The following is a 9,580-nucleotide window of genomic DNA, read 5'->3' on the forward strand; positions in this document are numbered from 1 at the left end:
GGTAGGGACTTGCCCGGGGAGTGGGATTGGTAGAGGTAGTTTGTCGGCCACTTGATAAGATGATCACCTTGTGGTACGCATCGCTGTTACAGAGGCTGAGGGGGTGCACCGGAGGGGGAGCTGACGAGACGGAGAAGGCTTGGGCCGCTGCTTGGGGGAACCAGAGAGGGTGAGGGGCTTTCGGGCACTGCAAGATGCGTTTGGGGTTGAGATGGTCACCGGGGTTGTAGCAGGCAGGACTTTGGAAACAGGGATTCTGGCTCACAGGACGCAGTTTTAGTATAGGGGCGGGGGGATGTGTTCTGTGTCGGGAGCTGGGAGCCAGCACACGGTGGTCGTGTCGTAACACCACTGACAATATGGTAATTTCGTAGGGGTCATCTGGGAGTATGGTAGTGCAGGACACAGGAGACGCGATGATAAGGTACCGGTGGGGCAGCAGACACGGGTGCAGTGGCTGTGGTGACGGGCGGTTGGTGCCTGGCTTGTCTGGGTGGAACAGGGGCACGACGTTTTCGGAATAGGGCAGCGTTGGCGCTTGAGGCGTAGTGGAGGGGGAATGAGGCGCCAGTGATTGTTGGTAAGAGAAGGGAGGCCTAGGGCTGGGGATTTGGGGTTGCCACATGCGAAAGGTAGTTTAGCGGTGCTACAGGCGATTTAGGTTTCGTTCGGGGGCTGGGCCGACGGGAAGTGGCTCCCTTAAGGAGGTACACGAATGTTACGCTTGAGGGCTGGCACAGAGGTGACATCATGAGGGCTGTTCGGGGGCGAGGGGGAAGTCGGAGATGGGGGAGATGGCAGTATAGTAGGGTGTATGGTGCCGTTATAGGTAAAAGGAGGGGTTTGGGCGAGGGTTGTGGGGAGACTGGGGATGGAAGGGAAAGAGACATAATCCTTACGGGACTAATCATTCTTTTTCTACTGCAGGTAGGGGGTGTGGCCTGGGATCTAGTGTGGTCACCTGGACAGGCGGACATTCTCCCGAACATTGGGCAGCGACAGAGGCGACATAGCGGGTGTACGGATGTCATCAGGCGGGGAACACCGTCATTTGGGATGTTTGATGATTGAAGGGGGAACAGGAGAATTGACTCAGGGTGAGCGTTGCGGCCAGTGAAAGTGACTGTGTCATACGATATGGGACCTGCCTCTAATACAAGCAAAGCTGTGGGAGAGAAGGTACTCAAGAAAATGGCAGGTCTGGTTTTAATCCAAGAGGCATGGCAAGGGATATGGTTCAATGACAAGGAATTTAGGAAGTGGGTTATGGGGAAACACTGCGCCTTGCAATGAATGGTCTCAGGAGATGGCTAGCATGCTTACAAGGAACTGGTCTGCAGTGAATGAGACGGTTTGAGGGGAACCTGGTGGCCTGGTTGGGGATGGGGCATTTTCATGGATGGGGATGGTCCTGGACATGTTTCTTGTTTACAAGGGACACTGGAGTACGGGTGGATGGTCATCCACCGATGGTGCCTGGCAGAGGTGGGAATCTTTGGGGGTTGTTGAGCATGCTTATCAGCTAATAGCCCACAGGTAATTGGGACTGTTTGAGGAGACACGGGGCGGTTTTGGTTTTGGTTTGGGACGGAACACTTTTCATGGATGGGGATTGCCCTGGAAATGTAATTTGTTTGAAAGGGACACTGGCTTAATGGGTGTATGGTCGTCCACCGATGGTGCCTTGCAGAGGATGGACTTTGAGGGCTGTCGAACATGCTTACAGGGGAATGGCCGCAGGTAATGGGGATTATTGGAGGAGCCACAGGTGGTCTTGTTTGGGGCGGGGGATGCTCTTCAGGGATGGGGGATTGGCCTGGCAGATTACCGGATTACATACGGATACTGGTTGTACGGGTGGATCGTCATCCACTGATGGGGCCTTGCTAAGAAGGGAGTTTGGGGGCAATGGATCAGGCTTACAGGGGGACGATCCGCGGTTACGGAGAAGGAGGGAAGCGAGACAGGTGGTTGTTTGCGCTGGTATAATTTTTCACGGACGTGGTCTGTCCGGTTCAAGCTTCTTATTGAGACAGGACACAGTTTTGCAAGGGTGGATGGTCATCCACCTGGTGCCTTGAGGGGTGGGGAAGGCGTTAGGTGCCCGCAACCTGGAGGGCCAGGTACTCATCCTTAGAGTATGTGCACCTTTCGCAGTCTGGGGTGTCCCGGCGATAGCGAACTTTATACAGGACGCAGGTTTAGGGGACGGAGGGTCGTCCACAGGGGCCGCGAGGTAGACTGGATGGTGGCGAAAGGTGCACTAGAACTGGGGGTGGGGCAGGGAACCGCCCTCCGGGGGTTTCCCTGGTTGGCGGTACTTTGGAGGGGTGGGTAGTCACATACGGGCAGATCCACCCCTCGGGGGGGGAGAACGGTACACAGGTGACTGATAGCGGGCGCGGGAAGCAATGACCAATGAAGGAAATTACACAGAGGATGCTTGGAGGGCAAGTGAAGGTGAGAATGGGGAGAGGAAAGAGGTCACCGAGTGAATGGGGGAAGAGTCTAACAGGTGAGATGGTTTTGAGAATGGATGAAAGGAGAATGAGTCGGTATGGGATGGGGAAAGTATATTTACTGCATTTATGTACTGTCGAATAAAGTCTAAATGATTGCAACCATGTCCTAATAAAATGGCCTTTTACGCTTCAAGTAACAGCGTGGAGTGTGGTTCTTGCGCGATGCGGCCCCCAGGGGAAGTGAAGGTCGCAGACCAGTCTTCCCCCGGGGTATTCGCGCAACGACCGGAAGGACATGGTGGGGGTGGGATCACAGGAAGGAAGGAGGGGGGCGGGAGTTGGGAGGGTATATAGGTGTCAGGAGAGGAGTAGCCGGCCTCTTCCTGACACCTGAGCACCACCGGGGGGAAGAAAAAAGTTTGTCCGCCCACCCACCCTACAGACGTTAAGCGAAGGGTTTGGATAGATTTTGGGCTGAGAGTGCCAGTTTAGGGCTGGTTGCAGAGTAGAGGCGTCACGGTACTTTGGAGGGGTGGGTGGTCACATACGGGCGGATCCACCCCTCGGGGGGGGGGAGAACGGTACACAGGTGACTGATAGCGGGCGTGGGAAGCAATGACCAATGAAGGAAATTACACAGAGGATGCTTGGAGGGCAAGTGAAGGTGAGAATGGGGAGAGGAAAGAGGTCACCGAGTGAATGGGGGAAGAGTCTAACAGGTGAGATGGTTTTGAGAATGGATGAAAGGAGAATGAGTCGGTATGGGATGGGGAAAGTATATTTACTGCATTTATGTACTGTCGAGTAAAGTCTAAATGATTGCAACCATGTCCTAATAAAATGGCCTTTTACGCTTCAAGTAACAGCATGGAGTGTGGTTCTTGCGCGATTTGTTATGCACAGGGAGATTAGGAGATTAGTCCAGATTCACAGGACTTGAGGGTCGGTGCCGTGACTCGAAACACAGGTCCCCAGGAGTGAGGTGAAGCTGGCGCATCATTATCAAGGGGCGAAAACCTGTCCAGTGGACAAGCACAGACCGCAAGACACAGCGCCCCCCGCTGCAGGCACAACAGAGTCCTGGACATAGGCAGGCCGCCCCCTCCTCCCGAGGGTTGCCTTTCCACCTAGTGGCTGCACCTGGTCCCAGGTACGGAGGCTGTTCAGGCCAGGGTTCGGTTGGGACACTCCGCTGCAGGACGGCCCGCCGCTGCTTGCCCACTAGTCTTAGGTATTCCCTTGCGACACCTGCCACCTCAAGCCCAGGCCACAGCAAAGCACAGCCTGAAGTGGGACCGGGTCACTTGTGCAGGGGCAGACAGTGTGTCGGAGGCGCGCGGGATGAAGAGGATATGGCCTGGGGGCTAGGGGCAGGCTTGCCTCGCGCCCAGACACCCGGTTGGAAACAGAGAGGAGTTGGAAACCTGCGCTGGTTCCCCGCTCCCCCGCACAAAACCACACTGTATCCTGCACTGCCGCATCCTTCCACCCATAGCCACCTCCCCTGATTGCCCTATGCCAACCCCGGCCAAGGGAGGGGGCAACGAAAGCAGGGCCTATGATCCTCCGCCGACCTGGATCCCAGGAAGAAGGGCAGAGGGCCTGCACGGCACCCCGGCCTCGCGGCCCCCGCCCGGGAAAAGCAGACCGTAGTGGCCTGGGAACACGGGCTGGTCAGGCTGCTGGCAGGGAACTGGACCCTGTCCCTCAGGTGCAGCGTCAGCCATATTAGCGCTAGCTGCCCACCCTGCCCCTTACGTGAATGGACCCCTCAGGCCTAAGCCCACGTGGGCCCCCGTTCTCTTTGTACGCACCTCTGGCCATTGTACTGATACGGCGAGGGGGTGCCCGCTCAGACCCCTGATGCTGGTCACCCCCATATTTGGGGGTATGGGGAAAAGATCGCCTGCTCTAGTGAGGCCGGAGGAAAATATCCCCTCCATTCTGCCCCCCGACCCGATTCCGGGCCGCTGCCCGGGCAGCACCAGGACTGCTGTGAGGAACCATGAAATGCCCGGGCGGGGCTGTGCAGGGCCACACTCACCAGTCTCAGCGCTCGCCGCCAGCATACCCGGGCCCGGGTAGGCAACTTGCCAGAATCTTCCAGAGGGTACCCTGAAACGTGACCATGGAACGCGGTGGGGAGCTCGGGACCGGCCCGCACTCCCAAATAGCCCTGCGGGCCGTGGATCGCAGCGCACTGGCCCCGATGGGCGAACCCTGTTGCCACCGGCTAAAATGGAGGCAAGAAACCACCTGATCGGACAAGCCTGCCCCCGTGCAGGTCAGGGAGCACCAGAACACGAAAGGTGACTGACCTAACAGCTGTCCTTCCCCGCCTCACATCGTGACAAATGTCGAGCAGCAGCACACAGAGCACGACCTAAATGGCGTCAGGGTAGCGGTGTTGCCTTCCACAGTCGCCCTCCTCGCCTCCCATTGGGGCCTGGGCACACCACGCCACGGGCCCTCCGCCTGCGCCGCTTCCCTTGAACCCGCCACCGACAAAGCCGACCAACCCACGGTGGACGCAGCCCGCCGCTCGGCCTGAGAAATTGTACTCACGACACATCAGGGAGGGCACTGCTGCCTGCTCAGCCACAGACCCCTTGTCTGAGAAAGTGAGCCATGCACTGTGTTCTGAAGTTTTAAATGGCACGGTCATGACTTAATGACATGGAGTTTAGTTACACACGCCCACGTTCAATGCGGCCCCTGGGGGAAGTGAAGGTCGCAGACCAGTCTTCCCTCGGGGTATTCACGCAACAACCGGAAGGACATGGTGGGGGTGGGATCACAGGAAGGAAGGAGGGGGGCGGGAGTTGGGAGGGTATATAGGTGTCAGGAGAGGAGTAGCCGGCCTCTTCCTGACACTTGAGCACCACCAGGGAGAAGAAAAAAGTTTGTTGTGAGGAAGTTGTAGCGGAGGCCGATTGGTCGATCGGCTGGTGGTCGGGGATTAGCGACATGTCCTGGCTGGGCTGGGGAGAGCGTCTCGGTTTGCGATGCCCCTAGGAGACGATACGGCGCGGCGGCTGGCTTGGCCGTAAGAGGAGAGCGAGTCCGATCGGCCGGGTGCAGCGTTTGCGGCCGGGGCGTGTCCAGCAGGCGCAGGCCTGGAGTGTCGCGCTGATGGTGGTGTGCACGTGCGCGGAACGGATCTGCTGCGGCCAGCAACGGAACGTGGAATGTGGCAGGTAGGGGGGGGCATCCTGAGCGGGGGAGAGGGAGCGGGAGTCCTGCCGCGTGCCCGCCGGCTGGTGTTGTGTACTGCTGCCGTCGCCCGCAGGATGGGGGGGGGCTGGAGCCAGTGCGCGCGTCTGCTGTGGGCCCCGTAGTGGCGGCGGGTGGGTTTGAGGCGGGGGCGGCGAGATCGGCCGCGATGCCGCGTCTGTTGCAGGGAACCAGGGTTCGAGCCTCGAGGTCGCGTTCCCATCTTGCGATTCTGGGCTAATCACATAACCCCCCATGCTGGAATGTGTGACGTACATACGGAGCTCTGTGAAGCGCTCCACTATCTTCGGGTCGAGTTCGCGCTCGCGTCTGCATTTGGGTTTCTGGGCAACGTATTTAACCCCCCATGCCTGAATGGGTACTGTAAACTCGGAGCTATGTGAAGCCCTCCAATAGCTTCGGGTCGAGTTCGCGCTCACGTCCACATCCGGATTCTGGGCAAATCGCTTAAACCCCCAAGCGTGAAGGTGTGATGTAACCACGGAGCTATGTACAGCACTCCGATACCTCGGGTCGAGTTCACGCTATGTAATTCTGCACTGGGGCCACCCGGAGGTTTCGGCATAGGAGGGAGGTGGGGGGGGGGGCAGGTGACAGGTTGCCGTCTGTGTTGGTCGTGCTGCGAGGGGTATCTAGGACAGGGGTGAGGGACTACCAGCACGGCATGAGGCCCGGTGGTGCTTGGGCCCACCTGGTTGTGGCGACCCGGTGGGGGGGATCTATAACCGGCGCATAAGCCCGGCAGATAGGGGGTGATGCCAGCGGGGCGCACAACGGCTCCAAGACGCTGGCCAGAAGCAGTAGGGGGGTCCGCGGCTGCCTGCCCTCCTTCGAGGGATTCGCGCATTGAGGACTAGAATCTTGTGAATATTACCAAGTTTTGAGTATGTGCTGTGTGAAGGGTGGCATGGATGGTGTTGGGGGTGAGGATGGAGGAATGTGACGGTGTGCGACGGAGTGGGAGTTGGCTGGACGGATGCAGTGCGATGGCAGGAGGATGTCCAATGGGGCCTTGGAGTGCGGGGGGGGAGGTGTTCAGGTAACCAGTCCATTTTGTTCTCTGTTTCAGGCGAGTGCGCTTAAGACAGAGCTCCACGGGGGATGGCAGCCGCTCAAGAGGAGGAGGTCCCGGACGGACACTCAGGCGAGTGCGGCCTAAGACGGAGCGGGGCAACGAGCTCCAAGGGGGATGGCAGCTTCGGTCTGGAAGAGGAGGTCCCGGACGGACGCTCAGGTAAATGAATGGGGAGGGGTGTACAGTCTGGGAGTCGTACTTTGCAGATTAGGTGTTCACGCCCTGGTTGTCACCGGGTGCGCATTTATAAGTGTATGCAATGGCCTTTCCTTCAGTAAGGTTGGGACAATGCTGGGGGCCTGGGGAACCCAGGGCACAAATGACGCACGGCTGGTCAGCTGGTGAGTTTGGGGTGATACAAGCAAGGAGGCGGCGTACGTCAGACGATGGGAACCTTGGGGCCACGCGAGGAGAGGGTTTGGGTTTCGAACGGCCGATGGTGATATCAGGCGAACGGCAGGCTGGTGGACAAGGGGTAGCTTGTCCCTATTTGCCGTGTTTAGCGGCTCTTTGCCATGCTTTGAGGGTGACTGTTGAGCTGGGGGTGCCAATTGACGCAAGTTGTGGATATAGGTCTCGAAAACATGGGGCAGCATGTTGAGGTGTGAGGCCCGGGGACAGATGGGGGTATTATAAGATGGAGGGGGTGTGTGCTGGGCTGGAACAGTGGGGGAAGGGTTAAGACCAGAAGCTATAGCTCAATGGTAAGTCTTATGCTTGCGTTTCTAAAGGATCTCACAGGACAAGGGTTCGAGTCCTGCAAACGCTGTCGAGGTGTCATAGGGTGGCAAAATTTCAAACTCATCTTTTGTCAGCCCGAGCGTAGCTCAACTTGGGGTGGTCTTTCTTCGACGCAATATTCAGCCGCTACCCCCAGCTGGGACGGCAGGCAGGAGAATTTTCTCGGCACTTACGTTGAGCGACTGGTGAGGGCTCCCGTGTCGGTTGGACGACGACGTGGGAGGGACGGAGTCATTTTCCGGGGTCGAGCTGGGACGCACCAGTGGATGGGGGGGAAGCCCTTGGGGGTATGCAGGGGCCTGGAGGTCTTTCTCGATCACTTGGAGGCCATGGGTCCATGGCACTCGTTGACTCACAAGAGGAAGTAGGGGCTGCGGCGAGCAGGAGCCCTGGGAGTCGTGGCTGGCCGTCATGGAGGCTCCCCCCCCTCTCTTTTTTGTACAGGAGACCTGGGTGCAGAGTCCGTATGCACAGGGAGCACTTGAGGACTGGGAGTAGGTGAGGCTCCGGGTGGGGGGGGGGCGGTCGCTGGGTGCGAGGGCAGCTGTTACACTGGGCACATATGCAGAGGGAGCGGGATTGACTGACTGACGGTGCACACTGGGTGGGGGCTGCGGTCTTGAAGAAAGGCGGGGCTCTGGGGCCTCAGTATCTGGAGCGCGAGCGCCGCGTGGCGGGACGGGGGCAGTGTTATACAGGTAGGGACTTGCCCGGGGAGTGGGATTGGTAGAGGTAGTTTGTCGGCCACTTGATAAGATAATCACCTTGTGGTAGGCATCGCTGTTACAGAGGCTGAGGGGGTGCGCCGGAGGGGGAGCTGACAAGACGGAGAAGGCTTGGGCCGCTGCTTGGGGGAACCAGACAGGGTGAGGGGCTTTCGGGCACTGCAAGATGCGTTTGGGGTTGAGATGGTCACCGGGGTTGTAGCAGGCAGGACTTTGGAAACAGGGATTCTGGCTCACAGGACGCAGTTTTAGTATAGGGGCGGGGGGATGTGTTCTGTGTCGGGAGCTGGGAGCCAGCACACGGTGGTCGTGTCGTAACACCACTGACAATATGGTAATTTCGTAGGGGACATCTGGGAGTATGGTAGTGCAGGACACAGGAGACACGATGATAAGGTACCGGTGGGGCAGCAGACAAGGGTGCAGTGGCTGTGGTGACTGGCGGTTGGTGCCTGGCTTGTCTGGGTGGAACAGGGGCACGACGTTTTCGGAATAGGGCAGCGTTGGCGCTTGAGGTGTAGTGGAGGGGGAATGAGGTGCCAGTGATTGTTGGTAAGAGAAGGGAGGCCTAGGGCTGGGGATTTGGGGTTGCCACATGCGAAAGGTAGTTTAGCGGTGCTACAGGCGATTTAGGTTTCGTTCGGGGGCTGGGCCGACGGGAAGTGGCTCCCTTAAGGAGGTACATGAATTTTACGCTTGAGGGCTGGCACAGAGGTGACATCATGAGGGCTGTTTGGGGGCGGGGGGGGAAGTCGGAGATGGGGGAGATGGCAGTATAGTAGGGTGTATGGTGCCGTTATAGGTAAAAGGAGGGGTTTGGGCGAGGGTTGTGGGGAGACTGGGGATGGAAGGGAAAGAGACATAATCCTTACGGGACTAATCATTCTTTTTCTACTGCAGGTAGGGGGTGTGGCCTGGGATCTAGTGTGGTCACCTGGACAGGCGGACATTCTCCCGAACGTTGGGCAGCGACAGAGGCGACATAGCGTGTGTACGGATGTCATCAGGCGGGGAACAACGTCATTTGGGATGTTTGATGATTGAAGGGGGAACAGTAGAATTGACTCAGGGTGAGCGTTGCGGCCAGTGAAAGTGACTGTGTCATATGATATGTGACCTGCCTCTAATACAAGCAAAGCTGTGGGAGAGAAGGTACTCAAGAAAATGGCAGGTCTGGTTTTAATCCAAGAGGCATGGCAAGGGATATGGTTCAATGACAAGGAACTTAGGAAGTGGGTTATGGGGAAACACTGCGCCTTGCAATGAATGGTCTCAGGAGATGGCTAGCATGCTTACAAGGAACTGGTCTGCAGTGAATGAGACGGTTTGAGGGGAACCTGGTG

At 58.0% G+C, this 9,580-nt stretch overlaps 1 long non-coding RNA gene across 1 annotated transcript; it reads left to right on the plus strand.

Annotated features, from left to right (window-relative positions):
- Nucleotides 1–1,081: 1,081 nt before the first annotated feature.
- On the plus strand, nucleotides 1,082–9,369 carry LOC146821505 (uncharacterized). The gene is made up of 3 exons (XR_014962731.1): nucleotides 1,082–1,097; nucleotides 6,766–6,930; nucleotides 9,138–9,369. It is a non-coding gene; the product is annotated as an uncharacterized LOC146821505 (long non-coding RNA).
- Nucleotides 9,370–9,580: the final 211 nt, after the last annotated feature.

The sequence above is a fragment of the Triturus cristatus genome, chromosome 6 (genome assembly GCF_964204655.1).
Source record: "Triturus cristatus chromosome 6, aTriCri1.1, whole genome shotgun sequence".
Taxonomy (NCBI): Eukaryota; Metazoa; Chordata; class Amphibia; order Caudata; family Salamandridae; genus Triturus; species Triturus cristatus.